The 10,703-nt window shown below is 42.0% G+C and overlaps 1 long non-coding RNA gene across 1 annotated transcript; it reads right to left on the reverse strand.

The window, feature by feature from the left end:
* Positions 1-3,983: 3,983 nt before the first annotated feature.
* LOC142729182 (uncharacterized) lies at positions 3,984-5,901 on the reverse strand. The gene is made up of 3 exons (XR_012878066.1): positions 4,697-5,901; positions 4,400-4,448; positions 3,984-4,050 (listed from the first exon to the last, which is right to left on the reverse strand). It is a non-coding gene; the product is annotated as an uncharacterized LOC142729182 (long non-coding RNA).
* Positions 5,902-10,703: the final 4,802 nt, after the last annotated feature.

The raw sequence follows: 10,703 nt of genomic DNA on the forward strand, positions 1-10,703 counted from the left end.
GATAGAACGGGTCGTTGTAAAGAGATCACTGAATCCCAGCGCGGTCCCGCAATAGGACGTCAGCGATGTAACAAGTCAGTTCATGAAATTTCATCCGTCCAAGTTATTCCACCATCACCTGTGAGTGATATTATTGTAAAGTGGAAGCTTATAGGAACCACAGCAAATCAGCCACGAAGTGGGGACCACGTAATGTTACAGAGCCGAGGGCTGAGGCACATAGTGCATGAAAGTCACCAACGCTCTGCTGACTCAATAACTGCAGAGCTCCAAACCTCCTCTGGCATTAATATCCACACAAAAACTGCCCCGGGAGCTTCATGGCACGGGGGCCGAGCAGCTGCATGCCAGTCTTACATCACCAAGCACAACACCAAGCGTCAGATGGAGTGGTGTAAAGCCGCCGCCACTGGACTCTGGAGAAGAGGAAACCTGTTCTGTGGAGTGATGGATCACGATTCTCTATCTGGAGTCTGATGGACGAGTCTGGGTTTGGTTAATGCCAGGAGAACGTTACCCGCCTGACCGCATTGTGCCAGCTGTAATGTTTGGTGGAGGAGGATAATGATATAGGGTTGTTTTTCAGGTGTCGGCCTCTTCGTTCCTGTGAAGCGAAATCTTAATCCTTCAGCACACAAGACATTTATGACAATTGTAGCTTCCAACTTTGTTGGAAAAGATTATTAAAGAGAAGGCTTAAGGCCCCAGGCATTTTGCATCTACAGGCTCCTATGTCCCATACAAATTTACTTCTTTTTTTTCTGCAGAGTTTACTAAAGGAACCTTCTATAGACTGTAACCCTGGGTGGTCCGCTAATTTATTGCAGACCCAAATCAGGCCACTTTAAAAGCCCCTTTAAATTGTACCTCTAGTTATACTGACTCATGTACTGACTGTAGGTGACCGTGGGTAGTTTAAGCAGCTGGATATCCAGGGGATACATTTACAAAGGGGGCTGTTTTGTTGAATTACCCTTAAAGGGGTTGTCCACTACCAGACAGATTATCCAATGGATAGGTCATCAGTATATGATCTGTGGGGGTCTGACACCCAGACCCCGCACCGATCAGCTGCTACGGCTGCCTGCGGGCATCGGACGTCCATGCCGGAAGCAGATGGCTCCGGTCACGAAATAGCGGCAGATTCAAGTGAATAGGAGCAGAGCTGCAGCTCGGCCACTATGCAATGTATGGAGCCAACTGCTTCCAGCCCCATACATTGCATACTGTGCAATGACATCTGATGCCTGCATGCAGCCGGAGCAGCTGATCGGTCTGGGGCCCGGGTGTCAGACCCCCACAGATCATATACTGATGACCGGTAGTGGACAACCCCTTTAATGTGATTAAATTCTAGCTGCCTAAAGTCACCACTAGAGGGAGCATATTTTGCACTTATTTATTTGGAGGTGTATACATTTGTATATGGTAAGACCCTAGTGGTGGCTGAAGAATTGCATTATTGACCTCTAGAACTATATGTATGGAGCTCTGTATCAAAAAAAACAAAGCTGCATCCTCTATAAAAATATTTTATTTAATAATTCTTTATAGAAGTTTGATGCCCTAAAAATTAAATGTTTAAAGCTAAAACTAGAACTAATAAATATTAGGATTATAATAAATATGCGGATATTTTGAGTTTAAAGGCTATGTACACCTTTACCACTATTTTTTGTACTGTCCCAAAGCATCTAAAATGTAAAATTAAGCAACTTTGCAAATAGTCCTGATTAAGAATGTCGTTTTATGTCAGGCCTGTGTCTCCATGGTAACAGACTACAAGTAAACACTATGTAGTCTGATCTTGCAGCTATGCTATCTAACATCTGTCCCCAACCTATTGCTAACCTACCACAGGTAACTTTTTTTTATTCATTACGGGGGAAAAAAGGGCAAGCTGTCTCTATAGGACCACCTATAGGTACCTTCCCAGAGCTGCTTTAAAGGAATCTCACTCAATTGTGCTGTCTACAATAGGGTGACTCTAGTTTGGCTATTAACCCAAATCTTGTTTCAAGTCTCTAGAAACTTTCGGGCATTAGGTTACAGAATAGTCACCTATAGGTGGCACTAGACAGACAGTTTTCCTCCTTCTGGAGTACCGGTATTTTGTATACATTTTCCCAGGTAACATTGCCTTTAAGACTCCCTGCCAGCAAGTAGAATCAGTACTTTCCAAGAGAAAAAAAAGGAGAAGACTCAAAGTTATGTTTATAAATTGTAATTTATTTCCTACCATTATTACCCTATAATTACTAATATAATATTACTAGGATTATATTACTGCTATCATTATTACCCTAACACTATGAGATCCCTATTCCTAAAGCTGTTGATCCAGAAGAAGGCGAAAACCCTGGACACATTCGGCCAATTTATGCCACAAGGGGAAAATTCCTTCTTGATCCCGGGAAAAGGCGATCAGTTCGAGAACCCTGGATCAAACTCGCTGCTAAATATTATAGTTTACTTTATTTTATAGTTAATTTACCTAAATATGTTATTATTATATTAATTTGTTATTATTAGATTATTATTATTATTATTATTATTATTATTATTGTGATATTTCTATTGCACATTTTTAATAAGACTATACTATAATTATTTTTTTAATGAGTTTATTCTATTTTTTATATTATCTTATTACTACTATATAACTACTAATATTACTAACATTTTTATTGTTATTTTCTTATTTATATTTATTTTATCCCTATTCCTAAAGCTGTTGATCCAGAAGAAGGCGAAAAACCCTGGACAATTTGAGCCAATTCATGTCACAGGGGGAAAATTCCTTCTTGACCCCGGGAAAAGGCGATCAGTCCGAGAACCCTGGATCAAAGCTGCTAATTCCTATTACAGTTTACTAATTATTATAGGTAATTAACCTAAATTATAATGAAATTACATTTAATTCTTATATTGTTAGTATTACTTTGGTGTTGTTAATAATAATATAATGATACTACTATTGCTATCACTAATATCTAAGTCCCTATTCCTAAAGCTGTTGATCCAGAAGAAGGCGAAATCCCTGGGCACATTCAGCCAATTCGTGTCACAGGGGGAAAATTCCTTCTTGACCCCGGGAAAATGCGATCAGTCCGAGAACCCTGGATCAAAGCTGCTGCTATTATTATATAATTATTTTTGTTATTACTCTCTTATTATTATACTATTTCTAATATTACTGCACTCTTGCTACCAATATTAATATGACTGACCTTTTTAATCTAACAATTATTAATATTATTATTGTCATATTATTAATATTACTGTCGTTGCTGTTGATGTAATAACAGTTAAGATGTTTCCATACAAGTCTTCATCTTCTCATTGGTCTGAGGAGGATGGTCCAGATGATGTTCCTCTTCCCTCTGATGTTCTTCATCATATCACGGAGGAAGGAATGCTGGCGGTTTTTCTTTCTTCTTCCTGTCTGACACTGAATTCTTCTCATCGCCATGCTGACTTCTTCCTTGGTTTCTTCTTGCTCTTTAACCGTTTTCTCTACCTCCTCCTCCTCTTTCTCTTCAACCACACTCTCTTCTTCCTCATCCTCGTTGTCTGATTTCTCATCAACCTCCATGTCTTCCACTTCATTGTCTTCCTCCTCCTTGTCTTCCTCCTCCTTGTCTTCCTCCTCCTTGTCTTCCTCCTCATGGTCTTCGTGCACTTGCTCCTCCTTGCGCTCTTCTGCCTCTCCTTCCTCCTTCTTGACCTCCTCTTCCTTCAGATCCTCACACAGATGGCTTGATGTAGGTTTGGGCTCTTCTTCATCCCACGGCCATGGCAGATATTTCCTCTGAGCTTCGCGGTTCGTTGGCATGAGGCGCTAAGAAGATAAAATATTCAGTCAATTGTCTATTGAAACGTTCCAATAACATTTTTCCATCTATAGAAAGAATATGGACAAATCTGTTATAGAGAGAACATAATAACCAGTATGATCACTGACCTCCATCTTGAAGATTGGGGATGGTAAGAATTTCGTGCAGTAGATGAGGCGCTGTAGATCTCTCTCCTCCGTGGTGCTGGGGTAAGCTGAAGAGAGAAAACAACCAGATAATGGGATCAGTCATAAAACGACACCATTAACCATAACATAACATAACAAAAATATTCCTTTAATCTGGCATCAATGGGACATGAAAGGTGCTTTATTTTAAAATATTCTGGATTATTGGACGGGCATAGAAAAGTATAGAAATCTTAGTTTCAATCTTCAATTTCCTTACTGGTTCTCTCTCTTCAGTCTTCCACATTATAGTACAGTTTTGTGCTAAATTACCAAATTTTCGGGATTATCAGATACAAAGGAATTTTACTGTATTTTGAGATCATCTATCAATCACTTTCTTGTGGTAAAGTCTAATTATTAAAAAAAACTCACTTATGAAGGGTCCAAGTCCAAAAGCGGATTCCTGCTGCCGATAGATGTCCTAAAGAGAAGAGAATCCAGTAAGTGACCTCTTATCCCTCCTCAGGAATGGACAGTAGGACAAGTAGTCAGTTTTACAAATGAGCAGCCGGTGATTTGTGGAATTGTTACCTGTCCGGGGCTCTTACTCAATAAGCCGCTACTTGTCTGAGTGGACAGCCGGCCACATGGACCTCTCCTGCTGGATCCAAGTCTCCTGCTACATGTCCATCACAGGGAAGGAAAAAACAGGACAATGAAGCCACTGACCTCCAGAGATCTGCTGCCCGCTGCCATCCTGTACCCGTCCTGAACTGTAGAATGCAAATCACAATCTGAAACACAAAAAAGAGATGTATTCCCCGATCTGATAAAGACCCAAAATCCTGCAACTTTCCATACGTATTAATAGTGAATGTCCAAAAATATATATATTTTTTTAAATCTAAAAAGATCCAAAATTCTGAGTTGAATAATTAACTGTTCGGGACGCCAATTGCATACGGTACCTTCAAGTTTGTGGCCTGTGATTGGTGCCTCAGGTCACATGATCTATAACCCATAAGGAATAACAGTGCACAAGTACAGACCATGCAGAGCCATAATCTGGGCAGTGCAGCGCTTGGCGGTCCTATAGCTCCCATAGATCTTGTATGAGGTGTCAGTGTGCGGCTGTATCTCTTCTTACAATCTGTGATACTGTCTGCTGAGCTGTGTATCTAATCCTATCATGTTTGATACTTCCTTCTGAGCCACTGTATCTACTCCTATCATGTGTGATACTGTCTGCTGAGCTGTGTATCTAATCCAATCATGTGTGATACTGTCTGCTGAGCCACTGTATCTAATCCTATCATGTGTGATACTGTCTGCTCAGCCACTGTATCTAATCCTATCATGTGTGATACTGTCTGCTGAGCCACTGTATCTAATCCTATCATGTGTGATACTGTCTGCTGGGCCCTATCTCTAATCCTACCATGTGTGATACTGTCTGCTGAGTCATTGTATCTAATCCTATCATGTGAGATACTGTCTGCTGAGTCATTGTATCTAATCCTATCATGTGTGATACTGTCTGCTGAGTCATTGTATCTAATCCTATCATGTGTGATACTGTCTGCTGAGTCATTGTATCTAATCCTATCATGTGTGATACTGTCTGATTTATCCCTCACAAAGGCGTCAGAGTGTGGAGCAGGATGAAGACCATGACAATGTCCCCGACAGGAGACGAAGACGTGGTCAAGTTCCACCGCGCCGTAGGTTGCAGCAAGAAGGAGCGGACAGAAGCCGGTCCCCATTACGACCTGAGCCAATAGAACAGTCTGAAACGACAAGTGGCCATCGTATTAATAGTGAGACCGAGCTCAGAATTCCTGGAGAATTCCAGCCTGGGTCTACTCCATCAGCTACTCAGGAGAGATCCGAAAGGCTGGAGGAACCAACACAAGACCCCAGCACCAGTGAGCCGCTACCAAACCTGCAGCCGTCCAGAGAAGGAATCAGATCTCCTCAGCAAACATCTAACAGGCTGGTGGAGCCAACACCAAGCACCAGTCAGCTGCTTCCCAACCAACAGTCGACAACAGAGACCACAGACAGCAGACCTGTGCAGAGAAGACAACGTCGGCGAGGCAGGAGAGGCAGGCAGATTGATAGACTCCCATCTCGAACCTTTACTGAAAACGAAGACATCCAGTCCTGCACTATATGCCTAGAGGACTATGAGATTGGAGAGCAAGTCACCGTTCTGCCATGTTCTCACATATTCCATCTGCCTTGTATTGCACATTGGATCCCGACAAATCCACGCTGTCCCTTGTGCCGCGTCCATGCCTTTCAAAGAAAGAGGAGGAGAGAAGTACCAACAGCTGTGGTACAGAAGAAACACCAGCAGTACAGGTATGATCACTGACATCTATAGTATTTTTGTGAAATCATGGCTGGAGCTTCGGCACCAGTATATTGCTGAGTGATTATCGTCTGGTCTGATTATTTTTTGTTTTGTCTACAGTACCACCTAGTCTTCTTCATCATCTTCACCTTGGACGCCAGAATCTCAATCTGCACAGAGAGCTAATGATAAAAGATCCCTGATGCCGTTTTCCAGAATCCATTTATGTGATACTGGAATTTCCCTTCGGGGATTAATAAAGTTATCTTATCTTATTTTATGCCTGGGACTCCCTTCTATCTTGGATATTTCATATTCCATCTCGGTTGGATTGGCGTTTCGACTACTACTACGTTTTGGCCTAAGACTTACATTACGCCTTAAAACTGGTGAGAATGGTGGCGTTCCCATGTTTACATAGGAGCAATGTAGGCCCCAAGATTACAATATTTAGGGTGATTGATATAAATTGTAAAAATAAAAAGCACAGAAAAGTTACTCTTTTTTTAGGGTATGTTCACAAAAGAAGTGCAAGTCACTTCTTGGGCCGCTTTTGGAGCCGTTTTTCCTAGACAATATTGAAAACAGCTCCAAAAACGGCCGTAAAAAACGCTGAAAACCTTGAAAACAGCTCTGTATTTTCAGATATTTTTGAGTTTGCGTGTGAACATACCCTAATTTCCATCAATGTACAAATGAATAGAAATTAATTACTAACATATACACCATCCAGACATAACATTAAAACCACCTGCCTTGTGTAGTCCTCCTCGTGCTGCCATAATAGCTCTGACCCGTTGGGAAATGGATTTCAGAAGATCTTTAACCCCTTAGTGACCACTAATACGCCTTTTTACGTCGGTCACTAATGGGCTTTAGGCTAGGCTGACGCCTTTTCACGTCAGCCTAGTCTAAGTCCTGCACGGGTCTCCCGTGCAGGCAGGAGCCGGGGCTCTGCTGTCTGATGACAGCTGAGCTCCTGCTCCAACGCCCGCGATCGAAGTTTACTTCGATCGCGGCCGTTTAACCCGTTAAATGCCGCCGTCAATAGCGACCGCGGCATTTAACTTTGTTTACAGAGGGAGTACGCTCCCTCTGTCACCCATCGGCGGCCCGCGAATGAAATCGCGGGTCTCCGATGGGGTGTCATGGCAGCCGGGGGCCTGATAAAAGCCCCCAGGTCTGCCCTGGACATATGCCTGTTAGGACGCGCCGGAGGCACGTCCTAACAGATTGCCTGTCAGATTTACACTGACAGGCAATAATGCTCTGGTATACGAAGTATACCAGAGCATTATAGCAGCGATCGGAATATCGCACAGTAAAGTCCCCTAGTGGGACTAATAAAATAAGTCATCAAAGTGAAATAAAGATTATTAATAAAAAGTACAGTAAAAAAATAAATAAAATCATTTTTTTCCATAAAAAGTGGTTTTATTTAGTAAAAGTGTAAAAAAAAAAAAAAAGTACACATATGTGGTATCGCCGCGACCGTAATGACTCCATTAATAATGTAAATATGTAATTTAAACCGCAAAGTGAACAGCGTAAAAAAAAAAACGCAAAAAACCATGGCGAAATTGCATTTTTTTTCCATTGCCCCCCAAAAAAGTCATAATAAAAATGAATCAATAAGTCCCATGCACCCCAAAACAGTACCATTCAAAACTACGTCTTGTCCTGCAGAAAACAAGCCCAAAAAATCACTACATTGATGGAAAAATAAAAAAATTACGGCTCTTGGAAAGCGACGATGCAAAAGCAAATAATTTTAGTTCAAAAGTGTTTTTATTGTGCAAAAGTCGTAAAACATAAAAAAACCTCTACATATGTGGTATCGCCGTAATCGTACCGACCCATAGAATAAAGGTAACAAGTTATTTACGTCGCACAGTGAACGGCGTCAATTTAAAAACGCATAGAACAATGGCGGAATTTCAGTTTTTTTTTATAATCCCCCCCAAAAGGGTTAATAAAAGTTAATATAAAAATTATATCTACCCAAAAATGGTGCTATTAAAAAGCACAACTAATCCCGCAAAAAACAAGTCCTCAAACAGCTATGTAGACGAAAAAATAAAAACGTTATAGCTCTTTGAATGCGACTATAGAAAAACGAATAAAATAGCTTGGTCATTAGGGCCTAAAATGGGCTGGTCACTAAGGGGTTAAAAGTGTCCTGTGGTATCTGGCACCAAGACGTTAGCAGATCCTTTAACCCCTTCCTGCTCCTTGACGTTCTATTCCATCATGTTACTGCAACAGGAGGCCTAACAATGGCCTCCGGGTTTGTCATCTACGGAAGCCTAGTTTGTCCTGCCTTAGGTTTGCTGTCAGTGAGTAACTGACAGCACTTTTACACTGGACTACGCATGTAGTGCAGTGTATTAGAATAGCGATCAGGGATTCCTGACTTCAAGTCACCTAGTGAGACAAAAAAAAAAACAGTTGTATAAAAAAACTTTTTTCAATATTAAATCCTTTATTTAAAAAAACAAATTGTTAATTAATAACTATTTTGTGTGGTATAAACATATGCCTTACACCACATTTTCTGTAATTTTTTCTGTTTTTCACTGAATGTATCAACCAAATTTTACCACTAACATAAAGTTCAATGTGTCACCAGAAAACAGTCTCAGAATCACTTGGATAAATAAAGGCATTCCAAAGTTATTACCACATAAAGTGACACATGTCAGAATAGACAAATGGGCTCTGATCCTTAAGGCCCAACCTAGGCTTCGTCATTAAGGGGTTAAGTCCTGTAAGTTGTGAGTAGGGGTCTCTATGGATTGGATTTGTTTTTCCAGCACATCTCACAGATGATCGATTGAATTAAGAATATGGAGGCCAGGTCAACACCTTGAACTCTTTGTCATGTTCCTCACATCAGTCCTGAACGATTTTTGCAGTGTGGCGGGGGCATTATCCTGCTGTAAGACAGCACTGGCATTAGAGAATACCTTTACCATGAAGAGGTGGATTTGTCTGTAGCAATGTTTAGATAGGTGGTCTGTGTCAAAAAACAGTATGGGAATACCAAAATAACCACCTTAAGTTCCCCATAGAAAATGGTGCCATAATCTGTCAAATCAGATTAAATTCTAGTGTTGGGTCCCAGTGACTCCAACTGAGGGGCTTGCATTTAAAAAAAAAAAAACATTATTCGTTTTTAGCATTGGATAAAGCAAAGGAGAAACAACAGGAACCTCTCAGAGGAACCTCTCAGAGAGCGGCGCTGTGCTCCGTATACTGCAGGAGCAGTAGTACAGCGAGTACATAGAGTACAGCGGGGCCGATCACATGACGAAGAGTCGTGTCGTCACCAAAGAAGACTGTACAACTAGACTTCCGGTTCCTCATCAGCGCTATAAAAATCTATGAAAATCTCAGAAACAGCACCAAGGGGGACGGGAATGTATATTAGCGAGTTTACTCACATGTAGCATCTATGGCCGCGGGCCGTCGGTTCCACTCACCTCCTGACGCCCACAGCCATGGATCTGTGAGCGCTGGTCCCCATCTCACTTCCGCTCCGGTCCGCCAGGGTGACGACGAATGGAAGACGGCATTTAACACCCGTGACGGGCACTACGAATACGTAGTGATGCCCTTCGGACTGTGTAACGCTCCTGCAGTGTTTCAGGAACTCGTTAATGATATCTTCCGAGATCTCCTCTATATCTGTGTTGTTGTTTATCTCGATGATATTTTGATTTTCTCCCCAGATCCGACGACTCATCGGAGGCATGTCCGTCAAGTTCTACTACGATTAAGGGAGAAACATTTATACGCCAAGCTGGAGTAGTGCGTCTCTGAGAGGAGTTCTCTGCACTTCCTGGGCTACATCATATTGGATCAAGGTCTCAAGATGGATCCTGAGAAAGTGAGAGCTGTCCTGGAGTGGCCCACGTCCTCAAGGTCTGAGGTCCATACAGCGTTTCCTGGGATTTGCCAATTTCTACCGGCAGTTTATCTCAAACGTCTCATCACTGACATCTCCTATTTCCACCCTTACCAAGAACGGTGTGAACGCCAAGGTGTGGACCCCAGAGGCAGAGTCCACATTTTTTAGTCTCAAAAAAGCCTTTACTTCTGCCTCAATCCTCTATAATCCTGACTTATATATACAGTTTTCTTTGGAGGTGGACGCCTCTTATGTTGGTGCAGGCGCACTTCTGTTCCAGAGGAGCCCCAAAGGAAAGGCAGTAGTATGTGGCTACTACTCGAGACTTTTTTCTTCTGCAGAGCGCATTTACTCTGTTGGGGATCAGGAGCTACTGGCCATCAAATTGGCTCTGGAGAAGTGGAGACATCTGCTGGAGGGCGCAGCTCACCCCATCCTAATCTACACCGACCACATGAACCTCACCTACC

The sequence above is a fragment of the Rhinoderma darwinii genome, unplaced genomic scaffold (assembly GCF_050947455.1).
Source record: "Rhinoderma darwinii isolate aRhiDar2 unplaced genomic scaffold, aRhiDar2.hap1 Scaffold_708, whole genome shotgun sequence".
Taxonomy (NCBI): domain Eukaryota; kingdom Metazoa; phylum Chordata; class Amphibia; order Anura; family Rhinodermatidae; genus Rhinoderma; species Rhinoderma darwinii.